The following is a 16911-nucleotide window of genomic DNA, read 5'->3' as shown; positions in this document are numbered from 1 at the left end:
GAAATTTAAAGCATTTGGAAGGATTTTCTTGTGAGTAGGAAAGGATTCCTTTCCATGTAATTAATTAACACATCCACCACCTCACATATTTACCTTTTTTTTTCTTTTGGTGAGAACATGTAGGTTTTATTCTCTTAGCAAGTTTCAATTATACAAAATGGCATTATCAACTCTAGTTACCATTTATACATTAAATTCTCAAAACTTATGCATCTTATAACTGAAAATTTGTACCCTTTTATCAATCTCCTCCTATTTCCCCCCACAACCCAGCCTCTGACAACCACTTTTCTACTCTCTCTCATGAGTTTTTCTTTTTTGTTTTTGTTTTTGTTTTAGATTCCAAATGTAAGTGATACCATGTGGTATTTTCCTTTCCTTGTTTGTCTTACTTCACTTAGCATAATGCTTTCCAATTTCATCCATGTTGTCACAAATGACAGAATTTCCTTCTTTTTAAAAGCTGAATATTATATATATATATATATATATACATATATATATGTATACATATATATATACACACACACACACACATATATATATCACATTTTTGTAACCTGTTCATCTGCCAGTAAACACTTAGGCTGTTTCTATACTTTGGCTTCTGTGAATAATGCTGCTATAAACATGGGAATACAGATATCTCTTTGAGATAATGATTAGTTTCCTTTGAATTTATATACCCAGAAGTAGCATGGCTGGATCATATGGTAATTCTATTTTTAATTTTTTGATGAACCTCCATACAGTTTTACAAAATGGCTATACCAGTTTACATTAAGGATTCCTTTATCTTCACATCCTCACCAGTGTTTGTTATTTCTTGTCTTTTTGTTAAAAGCATTCTTAACATGTGTGAAATATCTCTTTATGATTTGAATCCACATTTCCCTGATGATCAATAATGTTGAGCACTTTTTCAAGTACTTGTTAACTATCTGTATGTTTTTGGAAAAATGTCAATTTGGTCCTTTTTGGTTGGGGTATTTTATTTTATTTTTTGCTTATTGAATTGTTGAGTTCCTTGTATATTTTGGATATTAACCATTTATCAGATATGTGGCTTGCAAATATTTTTTCTCATTCTATAGGTTGCCTTTTAATTTTGTTGATAGTTTCCTTCGCTGTGCAGAAGCTTTTTAGTTTAATGTAATTAAGGTTGTTTATTTTGTTTTTGTTGCTTTTCTTTTGGTGTCAAATTAAAAAAATTATTGCTAAAATCAATGCTAAGGAGCTTGTTGCCTATATTTTCTTCTAGTGGTTTTATGGCTTCAGGTCTTACATTTAAGTCTTTAATCTGATTTGAGTTGATTTTTGTGTATGGTTAAGATAGAATATGTAATTTGAACTTAATAGTTTAAACTACTAGATTCCAAATTTTTAATAAATGTATGACCTAGGTAGCTATTAATACTTTTCCTTCCACAAAATCATTTTTAGACCTAGAGAAGTTCATGCAAATGAATGCTTTAGAATTCTGCTTCAGAATTGCTCTCATACCATAAACAAAACATCTGACAATTTAACAGTCAGACAAAATATATGAAACAATCATTTTCAGACATTGAAAAACAAGTCCCATTGGGCTATAATCCCTGAGAGAAGAGAAACAAATGAACTGGGTCCTACAATACTCTAGCTTATTGCCAGGATGAAGTTTCCAGGAGAAAGCCTGATAGTCTCACTGAGTTGAAGATACAGCAATTAAAGTTTGGAATATCTAGACAGCTAAAATTTATGGTGTAGAATTCAAGGGATGAAGGAACTGCACATAGAACAATGAAAAATTTAAGAAGGATGCTTTAAGCATTGGTTGAGTACTGATGCATGCATGTGTTAACAGAGACTCCCATAGTCCAGGCAAGAATCACTGATTAGCAATACTACTCAGAGCTCACACAAACTGTAAATAATTTGTGTAAAAAGACCTTATAATAATGGAAACATTGGGTAGAGTCTTAACAGATGTGTGACACTTCAGCAGTTGGGATTACATTATTCCCAGAGATAAAATCTATGTAAGACCTCTCCAAACAAAACTTAATGTTGTGTTTTAATGGATAAAATTACCACAAGCTACTTATGAATGCATCAGAACAAAATCTAACATTCTTTAAAGGAGTTCAATAAAATCCAGAAACAAACAACATAAAATTAAAAATTGTCCAACATTTAATAAAACATTATCAAGCATGTAAATAAGCAGGAAGATATAAACCAAAGCAGGAGAAAAATCAAGTAGTAGAACCAGACCCTCATAATAATGGAGATGATGAAATTTATAGACAAGGTTGTTAAGATAGCTATTATAAATATCATGAACATGATCTATAATCGAAATGTCAATATGAACACATAAAGAAGAGAGATGGAAGATATTATAAAGACCCAAATGGAACTTGTAGACTTGACATGCAATATCTTAAGTGAAAAGCACACAGGATGCGATTAAAATCAGATTAGGCATGGAAGAGAAAAATACCAGTGAGCATAAAGATATATGAGTAGAAACTATTCAAAATGAAGCACAGAGAGAAATAAGACTGAAAAGTAAAAATGGCCACTGTTTGGTGTGTTATTGAAAAATGTCAATTGTCTGCATGTATAATTGGAGACCCTGAAGTAACAAGGGAGGGCAGAAAGAATATTTAAAGAAATAATGGCCAGTGTTCACTTTGGCAGCACATATACTAAAACTGGAATGATACAGAGAAGATTAGCATGGCCCATGCACAAAGAAATAATGGCCAAATCATTTTAAAATAGATAAAAAATAAATTTACAGATTCAAGAAGTTCAACAAACCCAACAGTGAAGAAGAAGAGGGGAAAAAAAGGCTAAAACCTGTCTGACAAATGATTAAAATGCCAATGATAAAAAATATTAAAAGAAAGAGAAGCAAAAAGACACACTATATATGGGAGAACTAAATAAGAATCTCAAGAGCAGGTTACATCAAACTAAAAAGGTTCTGTACAGCAAAATAAATGATCAACAAAATAAAAATGCAACCTACCTAACGGCAGAAAATGTTTGCAAATCATATAATTGATAAAGGGTTAATATACAAAATATATAAAGAACTCACAGAACTCAATAGCAAAGTCATCATCATTCATCTGATTAAGAAATAAGCAGAGGACCTGAATAGACATTTTTCCAAAGAAGACATACAGATGGCCAACAGATACTTGAAAAGATATTCAACATCACTCATCGTCAGAAAAATGCAAATCAAATGATATTTCATCTCACATCTGTTATAATGGTTATTATCAAAAAAACAAGAAATAAAAAGTGTGGGTGAGGATGTGGAGAAAAGGGAACACTTGTACACTGTTGATAGGGGTGTAAATTCGTGCAGTCACTATGGAAAACCGCATGGAGGGTTCTCAAAATATTAAAAATAGAACTATCATATGATCCTGCAATTCCACGTATGGGTATTTACCCTAAAGAAACAAAAACACTAACTCAAAAATATATATTCACTCCTGTGTTCATTGCAACATTTATAATAGCCAAGATATGGAAACAACCTAAGTATCCAGAGGCTGTGCAAACTAGCAGATAATGAACAATGTCTGTAAAGTACTGAAAGACACAAAGAAAAGATATAGATATGTCAACTGAAAATTCTATTCCTATCTAAATTATCTTACAAAGAGAAGCAAAATCAACTTTTTCATATTTAGAAGAATAGAGTAAAAACTTAAAATTTAAAGGAAGTTCTTCACATAGAAAAAAGGTGATACCAGAGAGAAAGTTGGGTCTACACAAAGAAAACAATAATCTCAGAGATTAAAAATATGCAAGTGTATATAAAATAACTTTTTCTCATTTTTAATCTATTTAAAGTATAATTAACTGTTTAAGTAAATAATGTCTATCCAGAATTTAATTGTATGCAACCATGGCAGAAATGATGGGAATAGGGAAAATAAGGTTTAGTACTTTCAGGTCCTTATGCCATATGTAAACCAACACAGCAATATTTGAAGATAGATATTGATAAATTAAACGTGTATGTTATCAATTCTAGATCAACCATCAAAAAAGATGAATAAAACAAAGAAGTATAGTTAATAAGCCTGTAGGGGACATAAACAAAAGTACAATAATGATTCAATTAATTCAAAAGAAGTAGAAAAAGTTGAAAAATATTAAAGAATACATGGGACAAATAGAAATAATAACAAGATATCTATAATTATCATATATAATAGAAAAATAAAGCCCATATATACATTTCCTGTAAGAAACCCTCTTTGGCTCAGTTATTCTGGTCCAAATCTTGAGATGTGGAGGAGTACTCAAGAGTATTAATGAATGGATTCAGTGGCTCAATTTGTTCTCAAGAGCTGTTTTATGGAATAATTTTTGGATCTCATTATGTTCAAACTTTTTATTAATGATTTGGGTGAAGATATAAAAAACAATCCAAAAGAAAAATGTGTGGTGACACAATGCCAAGCTGCTTACCTAAAGCCAGTAGGCTACCATCAAATATCTTTGGGTCTGCATTACAAAAACTAATATGTGCTGAATGTAACATGGTATCTTGCAACAAATCTTGCACCAGAAAAAAGGAGTTTAGTGGAAAATGGTGACATCTGAATAAAACCTGTAGTTTAGTTAATAGTGTTATATCAATATTAATTTCTTAGTTTTGATAAATGAATCATGGTTATAGAAGATGTCAACATGAAAAAAGTTAGTGCAGGGCATATGAGAACTCTGTACTATATTACAACTCTGTAAGTCTAACATTATTTCAGTCTAAAATTATTTAAGTCTAAAAGTCTTAAAATTATTTAGGTCGAAAAATTATTTCAAAATAAAAAGTTAAAAAAGTTAATATGTATCAATAAAGTACAATGACACAAAAAACATTTAGGAGAAGAGTTATTATACAGAGGTAAATTCTCCTTGGAAAAGAAGCAAGTAAATGGATAAATTGGTGAAGATAATTGAATACTTACTATGTTCTGGGGGTTTACATGGATTATCATATTATATTTTCATAATAACCATTACAGTTGACATATTACTTTCATCATTTTACAGGGGAAGTTCAGTCAATTGCTCAGAGCCAGTAAATTGCAAATCTGGGATATAAAACTAAGTTTGTATAACTCAAAAGGCCAGGACTTTTCCACAATGCTAGAGTAGCCTCTAGTGTTAACAATTTAACTCTCTTGTACATGAAGCTTAAAGCTATATTTTCACTTTATATTAATTTTAAGATGGATGTTTAAGAAGTAGTGTGTATTAGGAGAATAATCAGAATTATAAGGAAGTCAAGAAAAAATAAGTCTTAGTCCCAAATTTTTTTAAAAAGTAGATATATGAATACATGATAACTATTATCAATAAAAAGTTTTTATTTATTCAGAAGGAATCCATACAGACTTTACAGAGAGGGTGCATATTTCACTTTAAGGGAAAATATGCTTCAGCATTAGATTGTTTAATAATAAAATAAGCTTTTTTTTGAAGTCTTGCTAGTGGTGTTATTTAAGTAGCAGCAAGATGTCTTCTCCAGAGGAGGTCTATCATTCTAAGAAGAAATAATTTCTCCAAAGACATAATGATATGAAATACACTGAATGTTTGGGAAATAGAAAATACTATCAGATAGCAGGATCACATGTCCTGGTAACAATGGAAATTGCTCAGGAATTTTGTTGTCACAATGAAAGACTGAGAAATATATTGACATTCTAATTAAATCTTATTATTATGAATTGCAGTCCTATTAGACCCACTAAGTAGTCATTAAGTAGTCACTAAATAGTAAATCAAAACAATTCTAGCCAGTGACAAATTTGAAAACTTGGATAGTTAAAAAATCAAAATTAAGGGCTAATAGCAGCAAATCCCCTTGCAAAAGAAAAAAAGATGAAAAAAATATAATTAAAATTAAGCACTTATACTAAAGTATTACACTTGATATATTTTATGCCATTAATGAATTCTGTTTAAAAAGAGTAAAAATCAAGTCACAAATCTGGGAGAAATACATGCATTTACTAAAACAATTCTACCCCACAATTCTGTTTTTATTCTATTTCACTTCTGGCCCAGAGTTATACTGTGATTCATTGGTTGAGCCAAAATGGGTACCAAATAGAAACATTTTCTTAGGAAAACCACCCAAACTACAGGAAAACAACACTATTTAGTTCCTTTATTTTCAGTACTTCATTCCTTTAGCTTAGGACTCTGATCTCTCATGCTATCAAGGGAGACCATCTTCTAAACATTTATCATAATTGTCCTTTAGTATAAATGAAGGCTCTAAAGGAAAGTTTTGATAAAGGAGGCTGGCAAGAAAGTTGATGCCACTGAATGGCTGAGTGGAAATTTATGGATGGAAAGGATGGACATGGGACAAAAGAAGAGACCTGAAGAACACACATATAAATCGCCTTAAGTATTGGCCTTGAATATCTCATTTATTACTTTTCAATTATCTGTCTGACATCTGAAATTACAAGCATGTGTGCTAACGTTATTCTTAAGGAAAATGTAAATATTGTAGTCCCTAATTAGTCCCTAATTCTTCTATGGGGAACACCTTCTATAGGGTGTTCATGTATCACACACTAATTTCATAAAAGATAAATTTGGTAATTAGAAGTTATCTTTTTTATGAGGTACTTTTTAAACAAAGGTTAATTCTTAACTAGTTTCATTTATAATTAAACTGAAAATGTCACAATTTCCTTCTAAAATAAGTACACATATTCAAGTAATCACAGTAGTTGACTGAGATTAATAGAGATCAAGTTGTGGTCTTTATTATACCTGTGATGGTTAATTTTATGTCTCCATTTAGCTAGGCTATGATGTTCAGATAGTTGGTCAAACATCAGTCTACATGCTTCTGTGAAGGTGTTCTGTTAATGTGATAAACATTTGTATTAGTACACTTTGAGTAAAGCCAAATTTTCCATAATGTGTGTTGGTCTCAAGCATTCACTTGAAGGTCATAAGAAAAGAATACTGAGGGGCTAGGGGAGATGAACAAAATGGGTGAAGGGGAATGGGAGACACACACTTTCAGTTATGGAATGAATAAGTAGCTGGAATAAAAGGTGCAGCATAAGGAATATTGTCAATGGTATTGCATTAGCATTGTATGGTGACAGATGGTAGCTGCATTTGTGGTATAGCTTGTGTGTATACACTTGTCGAATCTTTACATTATATACCTCAAACTAATGTAACATTGTGTGTCAACTATACTCAAATTAAATTTTTAATGTTTATTTATTTTTGAGAGAGAGAGACAGAGCATGAGCAGGGGAGGGGGAGAAAAAGACCGAGATACAGAATCTGAAGCAGGCTCCAAGCTCCGAGCTGTCAGCATAGAGCCTGATGCGGGGCTCGATCTCAGGAACAGTGAGATCATGACCTGAACCAAAGTCAGATACTTAACCATAACCAACTGAGCTACCCAGACACCCCAACTATACTCAAAAAAAAAGAAAAGTAAAAAAGACTGAAGTTACCCCAAGAAGAAGGAATTCTGCCTTTATGCTTCCTTTGAACTTGATATTGCCACATCAAATTCTCCCTGAATCTCCAGTCTGCTAGCCTGCCCTGCAGATTTTGGAATTGCCAGTCCCTACAATTGCACAATCAAATTCCTTAAAATCTCTATTTCAGTAGATGATAGATAGATGATAGATAGATGGATAGATAGATAGATAGACAGATATAGATATGGATCTCTATAGCAGAATAAACTATTTGTACTCTTAGACTCTATTTCTTCTATTTAACAGAAAAAATAACTCCTTCCAGAGTTTTAATTTTCAACTACAAATAAATAGAGGGACAAAAATAAATGCACCCCACTATCTTTCAGATATAAAACACATACACACAACATACACACACTGAATACAGTGTTAGGGTAAATACATGTCTCGGCATGACTCTTATGCAATAGGAAAACTTTAAAAGTATGTATTTTATAATTCTTTTAATTAATTAATTTATTTATTCTGAGAAAGAAAGCACAAGTGGGGGAGGGGAAGAGAGAGAAGGAGAAAGGGAATCTCACGCAGGCTCCACACTGTCAGCGCAGAGCCCCATGAGGGGCATGAACTCACAAGCCATGAGCTCAAGATCTGAGCTGAAGTCAAGAGCTAGCCTCTTAACCAACTGAGATATCCAGGTGCCCCAATTTTATAAACTTTCTTAATGTTTATTTATTTTTGAGAGAGAGAGAGAGAGAAAGAGAGAGGGGAGAGGTACAGAGAGAGAGAGGAAGACACAGAATCTGAAGCAGGCTCCAGGCTCTGAGCTGTCAGTACAGAACCTGGGCTCAAACCCACCAACCGTGAGATCATGACCTGAGTCGAAGTTGGACGCTTAACCAACCGAGCCACCCAGATGCCCCAAAAGTATGTATTATTTTAAATGTACTTATTTAAATAAAAATAAGTCAAGCAAATAACAAAAATGTAAATTTCTAGATAGATGCCTAAAAGCAAACATAAAGTCCACTTTGCCATCCAAACCATTTCCTCCATTTCCTGGAGATGCTCCCATTAGAAAATTTTGGTGTGGGGCGCCTGAGTGGCACAGTCGGTTAAGCGCCCGACTTCAGCCAGGTCACGATCTCGCGGTCCAGGAGTTCGAGCCCTGCGTCAGGCTCTGGGCTGATGGCTCAGAGCCTGGAGTCTGTTTCCGATTCTGTGTCTCCCTCTCTCTCTGCCCCTCCCCCGTTCATGCTCTGTCTCTCTGTCCCAAAAATAAATAAACGTTGAAAAAAAAATTAAAAAAAAAAAAAGAAAGAAAATTTTGGTGTATCATTCAAAGAATGTGTGTATATGGATGGTCCCCAACTTATGATGGCTCAACTTACAATATTTAAACTTCAATTTAACATTTACTGCTATGTTGTAGGACCCTCTCTCATGATTCTTCAATACTTTATGCTAAAATAGCCTTTGTGTTAGATGAGTTTATCCTATTGTGGGCTAACGTAAGCATTCTGAGTATATTTAAGATGCTAGGCTAAGCTATAATGTGTGGTAGGTTGAGTGCATTAAATACATTTTCTATTTATGATATTTTCACCTTATAATGAGTTTATTGGGACATAACACTTTCAAACAATGTAGTTTTACAACATTGTTTTAAATGTCATATGGTTTCAGAGATATTTTTAAGTAAATCATCTTTTCATAAATTATGGGATGAGTATTTAAAATCGATGTCAGCATCCCTATGGCAGAGCAGTAGGAATGAGATACCAGCCAATAAGCATATCAAGTTAACCTTCTATCTTTGTTAAAATTGTTCTTAGTTAAATCTATCATCCAAATTAATGAAATTTCTGAGGTAAGCTCTCTCCATAAACTTTTTAAAAATAACGGAGTTGAACAAGATTTGTAAAATAGCAAGATCTGCCTTGAGTCTTTCAAGGTATACAATTGGATAGTGGGTCAGTGCATCCACACTTGAAAGTGTATACCTTTCAAGGTATACAATTGGTTGGTGTTGTATTACTATTGTTGTGGTTATCACACTCACCTTTTCAAGCTAATATAATAAGTCTATTTCAAATTAATCCCTTTGGCCGACTGTTAGCTCTTTCTGAATGAGATCTCCGGACCAAAATCCTAGCTATGCAGTGACAAATTGTGGATAAAGCTATTCTGGACATCAGGATTTTTCTTCACATGAAGGCTTTAAGGAATGACTATTTTTAAACATTCTGTCAAACATTTCAAAACCAAGTCCCAAGGTTACTCTCCCATCTCTAAAGATACTTACCGTATCAGTGATCTTTGTTCTGATAAGAAAATGGCATTTATGTTCCTTTTCCTCTACAAATGAGAACAAGCCAAATGTTACCTTAAAATTTACTTACAGTAAAGAAAACAAACCTTTAGGCAAAATATCATGTGTATAATAATGCATACTGCCAAGGCTGAGATAGTTCTAACAAAGCCAAATGGATTCCCTAGCCTGTCCTCTCCTGGATGGAGAGGGCTACAGGCATCTCACAGAGGAGCTGAGGAAATAGACCGTTATTGCCAATTACCACTTTCCATGGTTCATTTAATTACTACCAGATTTAATAAAGGAATAAAGGAAAGTTACTCTCCAAATTGAGATTTAAAAACAGTAATTGTATCTTATATTTAAACCCTTGATAAGTTGAATATTAAATGTATAAACTTTTGTCTGCATTCTCCAACATTTACTTCCCTAAACATATATTACTTTCATAATTAGAAATACTCACCTCCACACAAATGTTTTCAAGTGTTTTTTTAGGGGTGCCTGGGTGGCTCAGTCAGTTAAGCATCCAACTTTGGCTCAGGTCATAGTCTCATGGTCTCGTGGTCCATTGAGTTCAAGCCCTGGTCCGTTGAGTTCAAGCTCCGTGCTGACAGCTCAAAGCCTGGAGCCTGCTTCAGATTCTATATCTCCCTCTCTCTCTGCCCCTCCCCCGCTCTCACTTTCTCTCTCTCTCTCTCTCAAAAACAAATAAACATAGGGGCGCCTGGGTGGCGCAGTCGGTTAAGCGTCCGACTTCAGCCAGGTCACGATCTCGCGGTCTGTGAGTTTGAGCCCCGCGTCGGGCTCTGGGCTGCTGGCTCAGAGCCTGGAGCCTGTTTCCGATTCTGTGTCTCCCTCTCTCTCTGCCCCTCCCCCGTTCATGCTCTGTCTCTCTCTGTCCCAAAAATAAATAAATGTTGAAAAAAAAAAAAAAAAACAAAAAAAACAAATAAACATTAACAAAAAACTTTTAAATTAAAAAAAAATGTTTTTTTAAGTGATATGTCCCATGGTTAATAAATAGTTTAAGAATGTTTAATTTTGCCTTGTAAACAGCTATAGGGATATCTAATAAGCAAAAGCATATTTTGATTTTGATAATAAATTTAATGCACATACTCCATAAGTATAGTTCAAAGCTGGAGAAAACATGTTAATTTTGTTTTTATTTTTAAAATGTTCAGGTAATAGAAGTCATTATTCTAGAAGACACACTAATGTTCCTTCTACTTCTCCTATAGTTGTGTATAAACTTGTTTACTTATGACAGATGAATATTATGTAGGAAAAAATTAATATTTAAAAAAATTCTTTCAAGTTAAGAAAAATATTTTTAAATACTTTTGAGTATGACTTACACACAATGTTACATTAGTTTTAGATGTACAATAAGTCTATTTGTTATGCTATCCTCACCACAAGTGTAGCTACTGTCTGTCATTATACGACACTATCAAATTACCATTGACTATATTTCCTATGCTGTACCTCTTATTCCTGTGATTTATTCACTCCATAAGTGTAAGCCTGTATCTCCTACTCCCCTTCACCCATTTTGTCCATCTGCCATCCCACTCCTGTCTGGTGACCATCAGTTTGTTCTCTAATTATAAGTCTGATTCTGCTTTTTGTTTGTTTATTCATTTGTTTTGGTTTTTAGAGTCCACATATGAGTGAAGCCATATTGTATTTGTCTTTCTCAGTCTGACTTACTACATTTAGCATAATACCCGCTAGGTCCATCCATGTTGTCACAAGTGGCATGATCTCCTTCCTCTACAGCTATATAATATTCCATTGTATATATATATATATACCACATCATCTTTATCTGTCTGTTGATGGACATTTAGGATGTTTGAATATCTTGGCTACTGCAAACAATAGTGTAATGAACATAGAGATGCACATATCTTTTTTAATTAGTGTTTTCAGGATTTGTTGTTGTTGTTGTTGTTGTTGTTAAAAACCCAGTAGTGGAATGACTATATTGTATGTTATCTCTATTTTTAATTTTTTGAGGAAATTCTAGACTGTTTTCCACAGTGGCTGAACTAGTTTGCATCCCAACTAACAATGTATAAGGGTCCCCATTTCTCTACATTCTCACCAACACTTGTTATATCTCAGTATTAGAAAACACGTCTTTGTGTTTAATCTTTGTGACTGGTGTGAGGTGATATCTCATTGTGATTTTGATGTGCATTTCCCTGATGACTAGTGAGGGTGAGCATCTTTTCATGTGTCTGTTAGTCATCTGCATGTCTTCTTTGGAAAAATGTCTATTCAGATTTTCTGCCCATTTTTAATCAGATTTTTTTGTTATTGTTTTTTGGCATTGAGTTGTACAAGTTCTTTATATGTTTTGAATATTAACCCCTTATAGGATATATCATTTGCAAATATCTCCTCTGATTCAGTAGACTGCTTTTTGTTTTTGTTGATGGATATTCTATACTCATAGATTGGAAGAATTAATATTGTTAAAATGTCCATACTACCCAAAGCAATCTACAGATTTGATAAAATCTCTATCAAAATACCAACAGCATTTTTTGGTAGAAGTAGAAAAAATCATACTGAAATTATATGGAACCACAAAAGATCCCAAATAGCCAAAAGAATCTTGAGAAAGAAAAACAAAACTGGAGGCATCACAATGCCACTTTTTAAGATATACTACAAAACTGTAATCATCAAAACAGTATGGTACTGGCACAAAAATAGACACATAGATGAATGGAACCAAGTGGATAATAGAGAGTCCTGAAATGAAACTACTTTATGACAAAAGAGGCAAGAATATACAGTAGGGAGAAGACAGTGTCTTTAATAAATGATGGTGTGAAAACTGGACAGCTACATGCAAAAGAATAAAACTGGACCACTTTCTAACACCGAACACAAAAATTAGCTCAAAATGATTAGAGAAGTAAATATGAGACCTGAAATCATAAAAATCCTAGGAGAAAATACAGGCAGTTATTTCTCTGACATTGGCCATAGCAACATTTTTCTAGGTATGTTTCCTGAGGCAAGGGAAACAAAAGCATAAATAAACTGTTAGAACTACATCAAAATAAAAAGCTTTTTCACAGTGAAGAAAATTCCTTATCCAATTCTCATGTATTCTTGAACTTTCTGAATGCTATGCATTTCTGTATAAAATTTAAGATAACAGATAAAATACATATTAATGGTACACTTTCCCTTTCAAAAGACTTTGTATCTGAAAGGAGAATATAAGACTTTCAAAGAAATGACATTTTACCAAAAAGCTTGATCCTTCATGACATGTCATCTAACTCTCATAGTGGGTGTAATTTACCAAATTGGTTTGAAGGCATTTCAGGAAACTACAGGAGCCATGGTCTGCATTACTGATAGATTTATCCAAGTACTTGATAGTCCATTAGGAGAATTATTTATCTGAAAGCAAGCAGACCAATATCCACACAGTGCTCCAAACACACAAACCAATTTGAAAAGCAACCAGGCAGCTGTTACTTACTTAGGGTCTGCCTATGGCCACATAAGTAATGTCTCAGCTTCCCACTTCTAATAAGATTATATTTGCTACTTAAAAAAATTGCTATTTTGTTTTTGCCTTTGAATAGATGAATGCCACATATCCTATAATTGGAAGGCAGCTAAAGAATATCCAATTCAATGAAAAAAGGTATGGAGGTGGGGAAGAAGAGCTCTATTACAAACAGGAATATTTGAACTAAAGAATCAAAATTCTTAGGTGTCATTTGTTACGTGTCTTAAATTGTAATATTCTAAAATCTTTGTGCCTCCTTTTTTCCTGTTCCGTTATCCTCTAATGTCCCTGGTGATTTCATATAGAAGCTCAAACTTTCACTTTTCTAATATCCCATGATCACATCCCATGATCAGGTGAAAAACACTTAGGTGTTTTCGTGACTTATTTTGTGTTAAGTGCCAAAATATTCTTCAGGCTCAATGGTTACTAAATCATGACGATATAATGTAAGTACCTTCAAATTTCATTTTTCTCTTTTTAATTCCAATTTTCAAAATAATTTATAATTATCCATTTTTATCTTAATGATCTAATTAGCTTCCTTTTTTTTTTTTTTTTTGCAAATTAATAATCCCTAGCTCTATATCCTAAAACCTCATACTACAGGTATTTATGGACTCACTTCCCACATTTTCTCAAGTAGTTACAAATAGCTTGACTACTTACTTTCAGCAGAACCCTGGACTGCTGGGTTGCACAATCCAATAGGTTCATTCATGTAAGCTATATGAACAATGCCCCCTGGACTTTTGCAAGGCATAGTTGTTCACGTGGACTACAATGGGAATTTGCCTTTTGGAATTATGCACTGCAGTAACATGGCTAGACCCATCACACTTTTTAAATTATCTGTTCCTTTGCTTTTGTTTCATGTTAGGTGCCAGTAAGCCCCACTCCTAACCTCCAGGCTACCTAAACGAGATTAAACCCTCTTTGTATTTCAATGCCTGATTTAAAGGTGTCTGTGAACCTGGTGAATTTAAAGTTGGTATGTCCTCCCCTGTGTCCCCATGGACAATTTGTTCTTATAAGAGGTCAGCATTCTCTATATTGCTTGTGTGTTTGTTTGCCTTTCCTGCTTGATAATTAGATATTTAAGGACAGGGATCATGATTTGTTAATCTTTGAATAAGTATGCCATAGTGCCTGCTACACAGTTGGGCTAGAAACTGCTGAACTGATTTCAAAAAGCTAGAATTCTTATATAACTCCAGAGAGTACTTCAAAAAACCTATTACCTTTTAGGGTTAAAAACCAACGACCCCAAACCACCTACCTAAAATTTTATTTTTAAAAATTATTCCAACTTTAGAAAAAGTCAAATTCCCTTTTATATGTTTTATTGAAATCACTTCTTGTACAATACCAAATACAGAATTACCAGACTCATAAGCAGTTTCCCTGAAGCAATGCCTTCCTATTTCCCTGCTTGATTATTCCTCTAAGCAGTCACAGCAATACAAAACAAAACCCACAAAACTTACATGTTTCTCTTTTTCAGTAATCCTTTCAAAGCCTAAGTCTGTTCCTTGTAATACAAATTAAAACCTGTACATGAGAAATTCAGAAGATTACCTTGAAGACTGAAAAAGCAAAGAAAACGATGTTACCTTCCACTAAGTATAGATATTGGCTCCTGTTTTAAACAGTTCTCTATGATTAACTGTAAGACATACAGATACCACTATCCTACTTTATGCAAGAATTTCACCACGGTGAGAGCAAATAGACAGTTCAGGTAATGGGCCATTTTAAAATTAAATTATCTACCGGACCAGGCTGAGAGTAGCTCTAAGAAAAAAAAAATATGCCAGGACAAAATACCTAATTGATCTTTAATTATCAGACATCCAGAAAGATCTTAGAAGTCCATATGAGTACACTTCAGGTTGCTGGCTCCATAAAACTGATACATGGACAAATGTATACAATAAAGAAAAAGCCAGGCCTGAGATACAGGTAGGTTACAGGTATTTAACAGATATTTACTGAGAACCTATTATACACCAGCCTTCATTATAGAACTACAGCTAAAAGTGAAGAAAATAGACAAAAATCTCTTCCTACAGTTAAGTAGGAAGAGAAATTAACCTGAAGAAATAAGCTTGATTATCAGAGGGGATTTATGTTACATGTAATTTTGTTCCTTCGAAGCCAACCACATTTCCATCCTTTTAACAGAAGTTGGCATTTATCTTATTCTAAGGAGCTGTCAACCGGGACTAGCAGAGGTGCCCATGCTTCCTGGCACGACAACACTAAATCTGGCTATGCTGTTCCAACTGTAGCAGCATCATGTGACAGCATGTGACGGAAGTGCTGGTAGACCCTGATAGTTTGTGTACACTGTGGAAGCCAGTGTCAACATTTAGAAGCTGATCTGGCACAAGATCCTTCCCTAAAGACCCCTTCCAACATCTGAACATGCAGTTTTCTAGATGCCTGCACCTTTTCACACTACAAACACAAGCTTTCTGTCAAACACTGGTGTTAAATAATCAGCATCCTTCCCCAGCCAACACTTACGTGTAGAGCGGAACATGCCAGAGAATCTCCCAACACTGATTACTAGCCAAACCACTTCCAAAGAAAACAGGGATGTTAACCCTTAGAATTCATTACTTGTCTCTTAATGCTGAATAAGCTTCAGAGGTTACCGTGGGATTCAAACTCAAAGACACTGTCACTAGCATACAGAAACCACTTGGGTTATAAATTCAATTAAATAAAAATAATAACATTCTTAACAAAAACTATATTGAAATTGCTTCAGGGTCTGTTTCTGCATATGTAAAGAACAAAGGGGAAAAAAAGATTTGTTTTTCAAGAAAGTGTGAGCTAATTAGATTTAACTGTTTCTGAAGACACTGAAAGTTTCACTCATTTAAGTAACATACAGTAAACAAAAGTGACGACAAAGCACCAAAAACCTGGTTACTGTTCCATAAGTTTGCATGACTGCTTAGACTTGCCGTGTTTCAGCATCCCTTGTTACCTACTTTTTGGAACATAGCTAGGACTAGAGATATAATTATCTTGATCTTCCTAGAAAATTTTCTTCCTCTTATGAGATTTCAATCTCTTAGAAATATAAAGCAAGCCATAAATGCATTTTTAAATAGGGTAATGGCCAAATAAAAGTAACATACATTTTTGAAATATTTTATTTAACCCAATCTACCCAAAATATTTTCATTTCAATAAGCATTCATTTAATGAGATTTTTTTTTCGATATTGCCTTTTTAAATTCTGGGGTGAAATTTATGCTAACGTCTAAATCCAGACTAGCCACATCTTAAGTGCTCACTTGCCACATGTGACTGGTGGTTACCATATTGGACAGCTCAGTCTTACGCGGTGAGACTATATGTCACTGGGTGGCACTATGCACTGGACAAGTTTGTGTGCATCTCAGGGCCTAAAAATAATATATTATTATGTTAAGAGACGTTTGTAAACTAATATATAATGTAGAAATATAGGAATTCATCACATCATACCACAGTGTTTGAAAGTATTGATTCACATTCCAACAGTAAGCAATTGACTCCTT

The 16911-nt window shown here is 33.8% G+C and overlaps 1 pseudogene; it reads left to right on the top strand.

Moving 5' to 3' along the window:
* The first annotated feature begins 2669 nt into the window (after positions 1-2669).
* LOC125175833 (uncharacterized) lies at positions 2670-2762 on the top strand (annotated as a pseudogene).
* Positions 2763-16911: the final 14149 nt, after the last annotated feature.

This window comes from Prionailurus viverrinus, chromosome C2 (genome assembly GCF_022837055.1).
Source record: "Prionailurus viverrinus isolate Anna chromosome C2, UM_Priviv_1.0, whole genome shotgun sequence".
Classification (NCBI taxonomy): domain Eukaryota; kingdom Metazoa; phylum Chordata; class Mammalia; order Carnivora; family Felidae; genus Prionailurus; species Prionailurus viverrinus.
The sequence above is the reverse complement of the archived record's forward strand: the minus strand, read 5'-3'. Positions and strand labels throughout refer to the sequence as shown.